Here is a 13,552-nt window from a genome sequence, read left to right as displayed (position 1 = left end):
AACCACAGGCTGATATGCAGACTGAGACTGATAGTATATTGATGTCTGGGACTGCGTCTGATACTGCACTAGTGGCTGAGGCTGCGACTGGTACTGAACCGGAGTCTGGTACTGAGGTCCTGCAACTGAATTCTACGATATCTGTAGGGGCACTAGAGTGCTCCTGCTCGTACATGCCATATGCAGCTGCTACAGGGGGAGCTGCTCTCTGCTGGCGTTGCGAAGATTGGGCCTTCTGCCCCCCTCTCTGTGTTCCCGTCTGACTAAACTGTCCTCCGGGAATCGAAACTCCTGAAGACGCGTGCTGAGCCTTCAACGAACAATCACGGCTCAAGTGTCCGGGCAGTTTGCAATAGTAGCAAACTGACTGTCCCAGGGAGCAGGCTGATGTAAGATGATCCTTAGCCCCATATCGAGTACAATAAGTGTCTTTGCCGGACTTCCTCTGATCCTGTCGGGAAGACAGGGAGCATCCCGACGAAGATTGTCCTGTCTTCGGGGGCTTGCTCGATGCCCCAGAAGTAGTCTGACCGGACTCCTTATGATCGCCACGCTGCTGTCCTGATGTCTGTGGCTGCTGGCTCTGTGCGGAACTCTGAGTTTGTTGCTTACTTTTCTTTCTATCCCCAAACGCCCTCTGCTGGGCAGACTCTATCAATAGCGCTCTATCCAAAGCCTCCCGATAGGAGGAAAGACCAAATCCGGCTATCTTCACTTGAAGATATCCATCCAGCCCCTGAACAAACTGTAGCATCCGGGATCTGTCCTCAACGACTAATTCAGGGCAAAATCTAGCTAGCCGACTGAAGTCAGCATTGTACTCCATCACCGTGCGCCCTTTTTGCTGAAGACTCTGAAATTCCTGGCGGCGCGTCATCTGATAAGACAGTGGGAAATACTGGCTCTCAAAGATTTCCCTGAATCTCACCCATGTGATGTTCTGCTCGCCTATGATCATACGCTGTGTGGCCCACCAGATCTCGGCCTCGTCCCGTAGATGAAAAGCAGCCAACTCTACCTTCTCCCACTCAGAGCAGGCCGTATAAAAGAAAGTCCGCTCCACCGTCTCTAACCAAGACTGAGCTGCCCTCGGATCCGTCCCTCCATGGAATAGCGTGAATCTACTTTTCAGCAACTCCGCTAATGCCGGAATCCGAGCTCGTGCCACGGCCAAATCAGTAGGATGAGTGGGGTTCACCACTGGTGCTGGCGGAACCAAGGGAGTGGGTACTATAGGTGAGTGTTGTAGGGGGTGCCCTGGAAATCCTAAGGCGAGTGCTGCAGGGGGGTAATGCCGCATGAGGATAACCCGTGGGGAGGTATGCCTCTGGTAGTGCACCCGGATGTGCAAGGGCGCAGGCGGAAGCCAGTACAGCCAGGGGCATAAGCCGGATGCAGGCAGGTATGTGCCAGAGCCGGATATGCAGCAGCAGGGGCTGCAGGTGGAGGTGCCGGAGCCAGATATGCAGCAGCAGGGGCTGCAGGTGGAGGTGCCGGAGCCGGATATGCAGCAGCAGGAGCTGCAGGTGGTGGTGCCGGATATGCAGCAGCAGGGGCTGCAGGTGGTACAAGGGTGTACAGCGGTAGGGACTGCCGGATGCATCCGGCACCACTGGAGGAGGTGCCTGGTGTGCAGCAGGGGCTGAGGTGGAGGTGCCAGATATGCAGCCGGCAGGCTAGCACCGGAGGCGCCTGATACGCTGTAGGCACCGCTGGTGGTGGTGTCGGATGCAGCAGCAACAGGGACCGCCGGTGGAGGTACCGGGTATGCAGCAGCGGGGGCTGCTGGTGGTACCTCAGGGTATACGACAGCAGGAGCTGCCTGGTATACTATAGGCATCGCGGGAGGAGGTACCACTGGTGGGACAGTGTACACTGCCGGAGTGGGTACCTCTGGAGGTATGTTGGTTGCTGTCGGGGGTATGGCGGGGTCCACTGCTGGGTAAGTAGAAGATACCCCCGGAGACTGAGAGCCCGAGGCGCTCGCAATGCCATGAGAAGTCTGTCCTTGAGTGACAGGCTCAACCCCAGTGGGCCCCTCTAGTAGCTCAGCCATCAGAGACTCGAACGTCCTCTTGCGTGGCCGTCCTGTACCACTTCTCCGCGCAGTAGTATGTCTTCCCCGAGTCATATCTGTTAACATTATCACCAAATATTACGAAAAGTACAAGGTTGCTACATTAGACATTTTTACCTATTGTCGTCTAGAGATGCCCTGTCGCCGCTAGTCCCAAACATGACATTGTCGCAAAAACGACTCCGATACAAAAATTCGAAACATCGAAAGACTTGAAAACCTACGCTCTGATACCAAATAAATTGTCACGCCCCGGGAGATGGCTGTCCGAAAATTTTGGCAGCATCTCCCCTGTAACAATTGCAATTTCCTGTATACATATATGACAAAAAGGCCTACAAGGCCACAAATAAGCCTACACGGCTACAATCCATAAACATAACAAAACTACATCACAAGTACTAAAACTGAAATAATATCCACAACTAGTAACATATCACATGTATACCAAAACCACAAGATGTATTCGAAAATCTACATGATATAAAGCAAACTCTAAAACATAAGTACTGATAATAATAACAAAATGAAAAGTGCCGAGGTCATCTCGACATGGGACTAGCAGAGCGGCTCTATTTCCGGAAGCACGGCGACGGAGGATCGTGGTCGTCGCTTAGGAAGGAAGAGGACGTAAAAGAGGCGGTCGGCTTCCCTGTTGCAGGCGACGGAGCAAAGAGAGGTCGCGGTGGTGGGAAGAAGAAGGAAAAGAGGAGGAGAAGCAGAAGAAAAGGTTGCGTCGCGATCGGCCGAGTAAGAAGAAGAAATAGAGGAGGCAGCATCGGTTTCGTTGCGACAGAGAAGGGGAAAACGCTCGTGCGTTTTCGGGCAGAAGAAGAAACGCCTAAGGGTTATGGATTCCTAATGGGTTTCGGGGTTTTAAACTCAAAATCCATTAACCCTTTTTATTCTCGTATTTTACACTAACCATGTTTTGTGTAGGGTAGGTGAATATCAGAATGCTAAGGGATTGTGGGCGAAGCTAATAAAACTTCATGAAGATCCAATCACAACACAAAGTGAAGACAAGTATAAGGAGGAAGACTTATCGACTCAAGAACAAAAAAACTTGGAAATCGAAGGCACTCAATTTACAAGATGGAGGATGAACTTGAAGAAGCATCCACCTCAAGACTTAAGGGGGAGGATAAATCAACAACATCGGAACAAGATGAACTTTCAACATTTGGAGCCGATGAAGATAAAGCACATGCAACTCCTACGATTGAAGAAGGTATAACAATTTCAACTATCAAAGATAAAAAAACACATCATATGTTTTGAGTGTAGGAACAAAGGACAATATAAGAGCAAGCGTCCACAATTAATCAAGAAGAAGACTCAAATGTCACCCAAGGTAAAGGAGACATCAAAAGAAGTCAGTCTCTTGATACACAAAAGTAAAGAGCATATTATGTGTTTCACATGAAATCAAGAGGAACATTATCTAAATCAATGCCCAAGGAGGAGGCATCAAAGTAAAGAAAAAGGAAGAGGCTCAAACTTAGGGGGAGCTTCAAAGGTATTATTTCATGATGCAATTTTCCTATATCATGAAAATAAGCATGCAAGAAATAAGATTCATAATTTTAGTGCTTATTATCATGAAAATATAAAGCATAATAATTCTAAGGATAAATTTAGGTTATATCATAGTAGAACATAACTCTATCTAAGGATAGAAAGGTTGCCAATAATGTAGGCAAGAACCCTAAGCAATTAAGACACATACCTAGAAAAAGGAAAATCCAAAACAATCATGAAAAATCGATGATAAATGCTTTAGAGGTTGAAAATCAAATTTTGATGTCAAAACTTGATCAATTAGAAAAGACCCTTAAGAAAAGAATGAATGGGGTTAAAGGGTCTAAAATTTTTTTTAGGGTTAAGTAGACAAGAATCATTCAAAAGCAAGCAAGACTTAGATTACAAGTCTAAGGTCAAAGAGAATGTGACATCTTATCATAGGGTTCCATATAATTATGGAACTAACCCTAGGTATAGGAGTCAAGTCAAGACTACAAGGGAGGTTATCCCTAGTTTTGACTTTGAGAAGACTAGCATGACTAAGACTTCTAAAAAGTCTAGGAGAGTCATTAGAAAGGTATCTAGGGAAGTTATTCCTAGTGAGTACCTAGTGCACCCAAGGAGCTCTAATAGGTATTGAGTTCTTAAAAATGTGATTTCTTCACACTAGCAGTTTAGGGCATTTTCAAGGTATCGTGATATCTTGAGAATGAAGATTTAAATTTTATCTTTGAGGATTTTATAATATGCCAATAAAAATTAAAATCTTGAGATTGATTAAAATTGCACAAATAGGATAAAATTATAAAGTGTGTCAAATATGAATTTTTGACACAATTCGTGGGAGATAGGGTTACTTATATTAAATTGCATATATGTAATGATTAGACGATAATGTTTAAATTTCAAATCTAAGTATTTTCACTCTATTATATTTATCATGTCTGTGTGCTCTATCACATGTCATGACATTATTTTATACATTTTATTTTGTCATGATAATATGAATTGATATAGTCATATTTCCGTCGTGGTCAACTACAACTTCTCGATTTACCTCCTTAAAGATGGTCGTGAGACCGACCGTGTGGGACCGCTCGGGTGACGGATTCCATTTTGTGTAGAAGATTTAGTTGTATCATATCATGCATATATCATCTTAGTAAGTCATATTAACACCATATAACCTACTTTCTTGCATTAAAGACGAATAAATACAAGTCCAAATTAAGAATCCAAAAGAAAAGATAGATCTAATCGTCAAACTAAAAAACTTATAGTTTCAGTCGATAAAATTTAATCACCAATTTTATTTCAGTCACTAAATTAGCAACCGAATTAAAAATTTTGATGGTTAACTATTAGTGATAAAAATCATAGCGACCGACTAAATCGATCGCTAATCATTGCTAAATTCTTTTAGTGATCAATTAGTAATGGAATCCCTCATCATAAATTGATGATTTTCTTTTTGTCATAAACGGCGGCATTAGCAGATTGAAGTTTAATTTATCTACCTTCATAGATGAAATTTTTGCCTTCGGGGCATAGCTGAGTTGGTTACGACATAGCAGAGTTGCAAAAGAGGGCAAGGGTTCGAATCCTGGCCATGTAATACCCTCCTGTGTCGTGACCAACTGCAGTTTCTCGATTTACCTCTTCACAAATGATCGTGGGGCCGATCTCGAAATACATATCAGTAATATATATATTTATCACCATACTGTAGCTAAGGTGATTTGAGCACTAGGTGCGCGGCGACGAGCAGTGCAGGCGGCGCGGTAGAGGAGAAGAGAGCAGGGGCCCTGCGCGGCGGCGAGCAGTGCAGGGTCTTGAGGCGATAAGTGTCTTCACCTGTCCGCGAGAAGAGATCAGGGACTTGAGGCGAGCAGGGAGAAGAGACCAAAGGCGCCGCGGGAAGCACCCAGCGAGGCTGCGGTGGTGAGGGGAGAAGAGACTAGACGCGCGCGAGGTTGCGGTGGCGAGGTTGCGGTGGCTCGGTTTGCGGCGGCGAAGAGAGGCGGAGGAGGTTAGGGTTTGCGGCGGCGAAGAAAGGCGGAGGAGGGTTATGGTTTGCGGCGGCGAGCAGGGGTGGATGTTCTTCTGCTCCGTGTCGCGACGATTGCCGGCGGCGTGGAGCGGATGACGACGATTTTGGGATTCGAATCGGCGTGGGCGTGGAGCAGACGACGGGAGGGGAGCTGATCTATGATTCGGCCGCGCGAATTTGGTAGAAAGCGGGATTTTATTTCGTTGGCACAGACGCACGCGAACGGAGAAATTCCCAGCCACGTCCGCATCTCCACGTCGGCGTCGCCCACGAGTCGCCCAGGGAGCGACGCCCCAGGAGAGAACAAATATATATATATATATATATATATATATATATATATGAGATAAACGAGATTAATGAATATATCGCGAGTCTCTTAATAAATATATTCGCGAGCTCACAAATCAAATACTATTAAGTTTGAATTCAGCTTAATAATATTTTTTAAATTTGAAATCAGACTTAAGCTCAACTTGATAATTTAATCGAATGAATTTTTTTTGAATTGAGATCCGAATAATTCACGAGTGACTTAACTCGTTTACCCCTTACACAAAGGGGTGAAAATAGAATAAAAAAGTTACAATGGAACTTTAGAGAGAAAAAAGCTTCAAAAGTTAATTATTCTTTTTTCTAATGTCTTTTTCATCTAATATTTTTTTAAAACTTTTTAAATATCTTTAGTTCTTATTAAAAATAATATTTTTTTTTAAAAAAATTGAATGTTGATATCCTATAATATCGGTTTTGCTATAAGTGAGTAGGTCATGCATATGTGATTTTATTTTTGATTTAATTCTCTTATAAATACATATAAAGATGTTAGTTCATAGAAAGTCAGTTGGATCTCTTTCGCTAGATTGACATATCGATATTTGGACACTTATGGAGATTTGTAGTCACCATTTGCGTTAAGAACGAGCTCCCTCAAGCTCTCCACTCCAAGCTTCACGAGCTCTTTACTCCAAACTCCTTGAGTTCTCCACCTTAAACTCCTCGAACTCTCTACTTCAAGCTTCTCAAGCTCTTTACTTCGTGCTCCCCGATCGAGCTCCCACCTCCAATGTCTTGAGCTCCTATGTGAAGCTCAATTTATTAAGCACTTCCACTCTTATTACAATCCTTCATAACAGTGCTCTCGTAGTTATAGAACGCAATAAGACATAATTCGCAATTCCTACATTGCCTCACCATGATTCATGCCTCCATAACCCATAATCCCCAGCCAAACGACTAGGGAGGTGGAGTAAACTAAGGAGGCTTTAAGATTTTAACACAACATTAAAACTTCAAGTTTCATCAATTGTTTTAAAATTTTTTTTGCTTTTACCCTTTGTGTTGGCATTTTAGAAGTCACAATTGGACTGTTTGATAGACGATAACAAAGAGAGTTAGGGTTAAATAATTAAGGGTTATTTCGATCCAAAAGTTAAATTTGGAGAAGGAGATAAATGAATTTAAAATTTAAGGAGCAATTCAAGAAAATAAGGGTTAAAAAAAATGATGGAGGGCATATGAAAATTTAACCTCCAAATTTCATAGTCTAAGATTTTGAGCTAAACACTTCACACTTGAGCAAAAATCTCCTAATATAACCAAAGAAAGGTTCTCCTAAATCGATGAATAATTTTAGAGATTAAAGAAGGTACTAGCTTGTAGATCAACACTAATAGATGATGGTCATTGTTGATGTGTTGTTAATCAAGATTATTCTTCCTTTGGGATAGAAGAATGTTTTCTACCAAGATGTTAGTTGGATGAAGCTTTGGATAGTAAGGAGTCCTAGTATTCTTTGATCGGTTAGTTTAAACCTAATTGAAACCCTAAGTATTTGTTTAAAAGTGGATAACAAAATATCATGTTCGATATAAGAGAGTCCTTGGTGATAGAGATTTTGAGATAAGGCATCAACTATGGTATAACTAGTATGCATGACAATAATAGATCTTATGCCTATAGATATGGTGATATCTAGTTAAATAATCAGTTACTTTAACTAATGTGTTATTTATATAATCAAAAGTAATTAGAATGTTATTTATTTAATGGATATGTCATGCTTAATTAGTTTAATTAACTAAGTCGCAAATGAATCAACCTATTTATAAATGGGTCATGTGAGAGTTTGAAATTAAAATCATTCATTAAATGCATTAAGATCGAATTTAGATTATATGTGGTATGTAAAAATATCAAATAGCTTTATGAGCTTTTGAAATGCATGAAATTTGAGAGGTTTTGTTAGTATATCAATAATTCGAATCTCACGTACTCTTGTAATAAACAAGATTAATAATTTCATCATTTGTGAGATTCTTTTCATCATTTGTGAGAAATGATATTTCACATCTACGTGTTTACTTTGACCATGTAGTACTAAATTTTTGGAAACTTTGTTGTTGAACTATTGTCATAATAAATCTGAGTAGGTTCATTATCTTTGAAATCTATAAGAATTTCTTTAGCCAAATAGCTTAACAAGCTCAAGATGTTACAACAACAAATTCAATTTCAATGGATGATAATGTAACAATAGATTGTTTCTTTGAGGACCATGAAACAACTCTCGTCCCAAACATGAAAACATACCTAGATGTACTTTTTCAATCTTCTAGATCTCCAGCATAATCACTATTTACAAAACCACATAGATTTGATTTTTCTTCCTTTATATAGAACAACACAAATTCTTTAGTACCTTGCAAGTACCAAAAACTTCTCTTTGCAATTAAGAGGTGCATTTTTGTAGCAAAATTCATGTAGTTACTAATCATACTTACAACATAGTTACTAATCATACTTACAACATGTATTATATCAGGTCTTGTTGATGTCAAATATATTATACTTCCCACTATCTATTTGTAAAGTGTGGCATCAACTTTCTTTCCTCCAATGTCTTTGTATAGCTTCACTCCAAACTTAGATGGAGTATTTACAAGATTGCAATCTTTCAATTGAAACCTATCCAGAATTTCTTGCACATACCTTCTTTGAGAAATAAAAATTCCAACAAAGTTTGCACCACTTCAATGCCAAAGAAATAATGCATCATACCAAGATCAAACATTTCAAATTCTATTGTCATGGAGTTTTTAAAATTTTCAAACATAGATGTACTATTTTTAATGTAAATTAAATCATCTACATATAAACAAACTATCAATATTTTTCCTCCATCTTCAATCTTAGTGAAAAGATTATGTTCATAAGGATATTTTTGAAATCCTTCCTTCAAAAATAAGTTTCTATACGATTATACCAAACTTGTGGGGCTTGTTTTAATCCATATAGAGTTTTCTTTAATCTACAAATTATATACTCATTATCAAATTTTGTATAACCACGAGATTGATCGAAAATACCTCTTCTTTCAAATCTCCATAGAGGAGTGCTAATTTTACATCCAATTGAAAGATAGGCCATGAATTTTAGGTCACCATCGCTATCACCAATCTAATTGTATCATATCTTGTCATAGGAGCAAAAACTTCTTTATAATCAACACCAAATTCTTGCTTATAGCCTTTTGCTACCAATCTTACCTTGTACTTGTCGATCTCACTATTTTGCTTTAGTTTTGTCTTGTAAACCCACGTTACACCAATTGTCTTTTGCCCTTTAGGAAGATCACATAACTCTCATGTATTATTTTTTTCAATTGCTATAATTTCATCATCCATAGTCTTTCTCCATTTTGGTTCTTTGATAGCCACTTCAAAAGCTAGGAGAGTCTGAAAACAAAGCAAATTGTATAAGTGGATCATCACCTTGGTTTGAAAACAATAGCAGATCATTGTTGTTTCTACCTCCTATATTTCGACCTGTATCCTTTCCTCACCCTCTATCACTCCTAATCATATGTAGATTGATTTCTTGATAAAGCCCTCAATGTTTGCTCCTCTTTTTCATGTTGATTGATTTTTTACTCATGAACCAACAATGAACTTTATAATTCATCAATTAAAAGTAGACTTATACCATTGACTTTTTCGATAGAGCAAATAACAAAATTAAATTTTGATATCATAGATCGAAGAATTTTCTCAATAATGAGAACATCCTCTGTCATGTCACTAAGAATCCATATTTTGTTGACGATTATTATCATTCTCAAAAAATCACTACTAGAAAAAAAGTTAATAGACAACGCGGAAAACACGTTGTCTTTGTGGGTTAAAAAGCGTTGTAAGAGGCCCTGTTGTAAAAGGGGTCCCTCAACGACAACGCTTTTTAAACGTTGTCTTTGTTAACATCAACAACACCTTCGCAACGCAAAAAAAACATTATAAATATTACAACATTTTTTTGCGATGCTTTAAAAACGTTGTTTTTAATAGGTATGACAACACATTTTGCAACGATTAAAAAGCGTTGTAATTTTGTTACAAATTGCTTGGATATTACAACGTTTTAAAAAGAGTTGTCTTTTGATTTTTTTAACAGTAAATAAGAAACCAATATATTTTGTAAATACAAAATCATTGACTACAAAATTTACTAAATCAATACAAAACATATAACTTATATTTACACAAAAACCATTGTGTACAAAAGTTACAACAGAAATACATCATGTCTACAAAAGTTACAACAGAAATGTGTCATGTTACAACTTCTACTCATTCAAGTTGTAGCAATAATCCATAACACAGGTCCATAATTCAGCAGGTCCATAACACAACAGCTTCATAACACAACAGGTCTACAAAAGTTACAACAGAAATGCATCACCAATTAACAGCAGATGAATAACACAACAGGTGCATCACCAATTAACAATAGGTCCATCTGCATGATTAACACATTAAACTCAATTAACAAATTTGACAAAGACAATAAGCTAAATAACATTACAATAAAAATTCTTAGCTAACATTTCAAAAATAGAACTTCTTTCTATTCCTATACAAGAGGAGTTTACAGTATCTAGAAAGTTATTTAGAGGACTATTGCAAAATTAAATCCTTTTTATCTTCCACTTGATTCTCAATAGTTCATTGATAAACCAACATACTTGGAATGGTGTATTAACATTTGTTACAAGTAGCATTTATTTTAACAGAGATTCTATGAAAAACTAAGAATGCCTTAGATATTAGTTGCATTGCTAAAAGTTACAAATTCAAGGTATGTACCTGACATATATCTCCATCTCTTTGACATAATAATTTTGCAACACTTCTGTACATATCTAAATTGGAAATGCAAATTTGGCGAGCAAAATGTTATACAAATTCAAGAAACACATCTATAGCATTCTGTAAATTAACCTGCATAAGGTGCAGATAAGTGAATGCACATAGAATAGTTTTGAAGGAAACAAAATACTAAAAACTACTCGGAGAATATAGGTTATGGAATACCTTTGATTCTGCAAAAAAAAGTAATATGAGTAATTAAAGGCACATTGCTTCTCTAGTTTATTTTTTTCCTATGGCATGAACTATCTATGCAGTAAATTAGAACACATAAGAAATAAAAAAGACCGAAATGCATACCAGTACGAAGGACAGAAACAGGCAAGTGAAAAGAGTCTCACTGATGTAACCTCTTGCTCTCCCTAGTTCCTAAAATCAAACTAAATCAGTAAGATATGATATCACATAGACCATGGACCAACAATCATTTAGCAAACAATTGGGGTCAATTAGGCTTAGGCACTTGTACACGCCGGAAGGATCATAAATCCAAGATCTTGAAGAGTTGGGCCAGGTCGATGTAGATAGTGAACTCCTCGTGCAACCAACCGATGAATATACTACAGAAAAATCAAATAACATTAATCACATGCATTTACTTCTATAAGAATAATGACATTGCTCCACAATTGAATGAATGGAAAAAAGAAAAGCACAAACAACCATGACAACAACAGTAAGACAAAGATAGGGAATGATAACAAAATTTTATCAACAAAATATTAGTGCCAATGACAATTAGCTGAGAATAATGCAAAAATTTAACCATTTATACTTGAAGAGATCCAGACATTCTTTGATTATGTGAGGTCAATAAGTTCAACTGTTGAGATTAATGTTGTAAGATCAGGTAGAAGAAGAGCAAGGAAAAGTATTAGAAATAGTAAAAATTAGTAGCAAATAACAGCTACATGAAAGACAAAAGCATGAACTTGACCATTTATACCCTAAGAGACACAAGCCTGATTCAATTAGCTAAGACCAATAAGTTGTTACCAATAAGTTGTTTTATTATTGTTACGGGTGTAAGGTGAGATAGAAGAAGAGCTAGGAAGAATTTTGGAAATAATAAGATATTAAGGGCATTAAATATTGACAAGAAGAAGTTATTCAACAGTGGTCAATGGCTAGGAACATATTCATGCAGCCCAGTCCAAAGTACTTTAATATTGTCTAGTTAGAAAAGAAGACAGCTTGCTAACAAAGTCTTCACAAGATTAGATAATCCAAGGAAACATAAAACTTTCCAAGGAGATACCTTACAAATTACAATATCAAACAAGCTAAAGCTATTAGCCATCTGCAACTATGAATGTTTTTGCATCAAGAGATAAAACTAAATATCTGATTAGGATCAATAAATCAAAAAATAAGATTACACAACTTGAGAAAACTGCCCAATCAGAAAAATGATTAAGAAAAATACAAAATGAAAAAATAAAAAAATGACTTCTGGTATCACAATCCAAGAAATTGTTCCGGAACACACTGAAGAAAATAGAATAAATGCTAAAAAATAATACCTGAGATTTCAACAAAAAAAAAAGAAAATACCTGAAATATGAGTTCGGCTAGCAATAGCTTCCACTTTTCCCTAAGAAGCTTAAGTTCCACAGAAGTTTCCATGAAAACCCTCTTCCATAGCTGCAAAACAGAATTGATGGATGCTCAGCTCCTACTGAGGTTCAGTGAATGTGGGTGTCCGCGTAGCGCCGAATTGATGGAGTTTCGCCGAGGAAGAGCAGAAAGCGGCAATGAGAAAATGGTGGAGAAAGAGGCTAACCTTGTATGCGGCAGTGGAAGGAGACGGCGACCGCGCAGCGTCGAATTGCTGGACGGACTGCTCGAGGGCTCGTCGATGCTGGCGGAGCGACGGATTAGGGTTGGGAGGTGAGGAGCGTGAGGAGCGTGAGGCCGAGGATGAAGATGAGGACGTAGAGGCGGGTGATTAGAGTCTGGTACCAGCGGCGGGCGATCCGGCGGAGGAGCTGGGAGGGGGAGATGCCGCTGGGGGAGGAGTAGGTGATGACGAGGGCGTAGAGGATAGCGAGAGTGAGGAGGAGGGAAGCGAGGAAGAAGAGGAGGGCAGAGGAGGCGGCGAATCGGGCGATGGCGTGGAGGTCGGCGAGAAGGGCGCGGTGGACTTCGAGGAAGGCCGGCGAAGGGGGGTCGCCGCAAAGGAGCGGGGAGAGGCGAGAGAGGAGGTCGAGCAAGGAAGGGGAAATCGAGTAGGCGGAGAGAAAGAGGAGGGAGGTGGAAAGGAGCAGGAGTAGGAGGAGGGAGGGAGCCACCGCAACGGGGAGGAGGAAGGCTTGTCCATCGGAGAAAGAAGTAGACGAAGAGGCTAGGTCACCATGGATTGCATTTCTAATATGATAAGTGGTGTCACATCATCTTCTATACGAAATAAATCGCGGACTGAATCCTGGATATAAACCCTCAACGACAATACTTTTAAAAAATCATTATCTTTGATAAAAAAATGCTAAAAGACAACGTATTCGACAACGATTTTTTAAAAGTGTTGTGGTTGACCCAAAATAAACACCAATAGACAACGCTTTCAGATCAAACGTTGTCTTTTTAGTTTTAAAAGACAACATTTTTGACTAAAACGTTGTTAATTGAAAAACCACAATGTTTTTTCAAAAAATCGTTGTCTTTGAGGCGTTGTCTATTAACTTTTTTCTAGTAGTG

The 13,552-nt window shown here is 39.2% G+C and overlaps 1 long non-coding RNA gene across 1 annotated transcript; it reads right to left on the bottom strand.

The window, feature by feature from the left end:
• Positions 1–10,208: 10,208 nt before the first annotated feature.
• On the bottom strand, positions 10,209–12,705 carry LOC141814077 (uncharacterized). The gene is made up of 4 exons (XR_012600432.1): positions 12,639–12,705; positions 12,410–12,499; positions 11,156–11,415; positions 10,209–10,445 (listed from the first exon to the last, which is right to left on the bottom strand). It is a non-coding gene; the product is annotated as an uncharacterized LOC141814077 (long non-coding RNA).
• Positions 12,706–13,552: the final 847 nt, after the last annotated feature.

Source organism: Curcuma longa, chromosome 20 (genome assembly GCF_044706935.1).
Source record: "Curcuma longa cultivar G26 ecotype Majalengka, Jawa Barat chromosome 20, ITB_CL_G26_1.1, whole genome shotgun sequence".
Classification (NCBI taxonomy): domain Eukaryota; kingdom Viridiplantae; phylum Streptophyta; class Magnoliopsida; order Zingiberales; family Zingiberaceae; genus Curcuma; species Curcuma longa.
The sequence above is the reverse complement of the archived record's forward strand: the minus strand, read 5'-3'. Positions and strand labels throughout refer to the sequence as shown.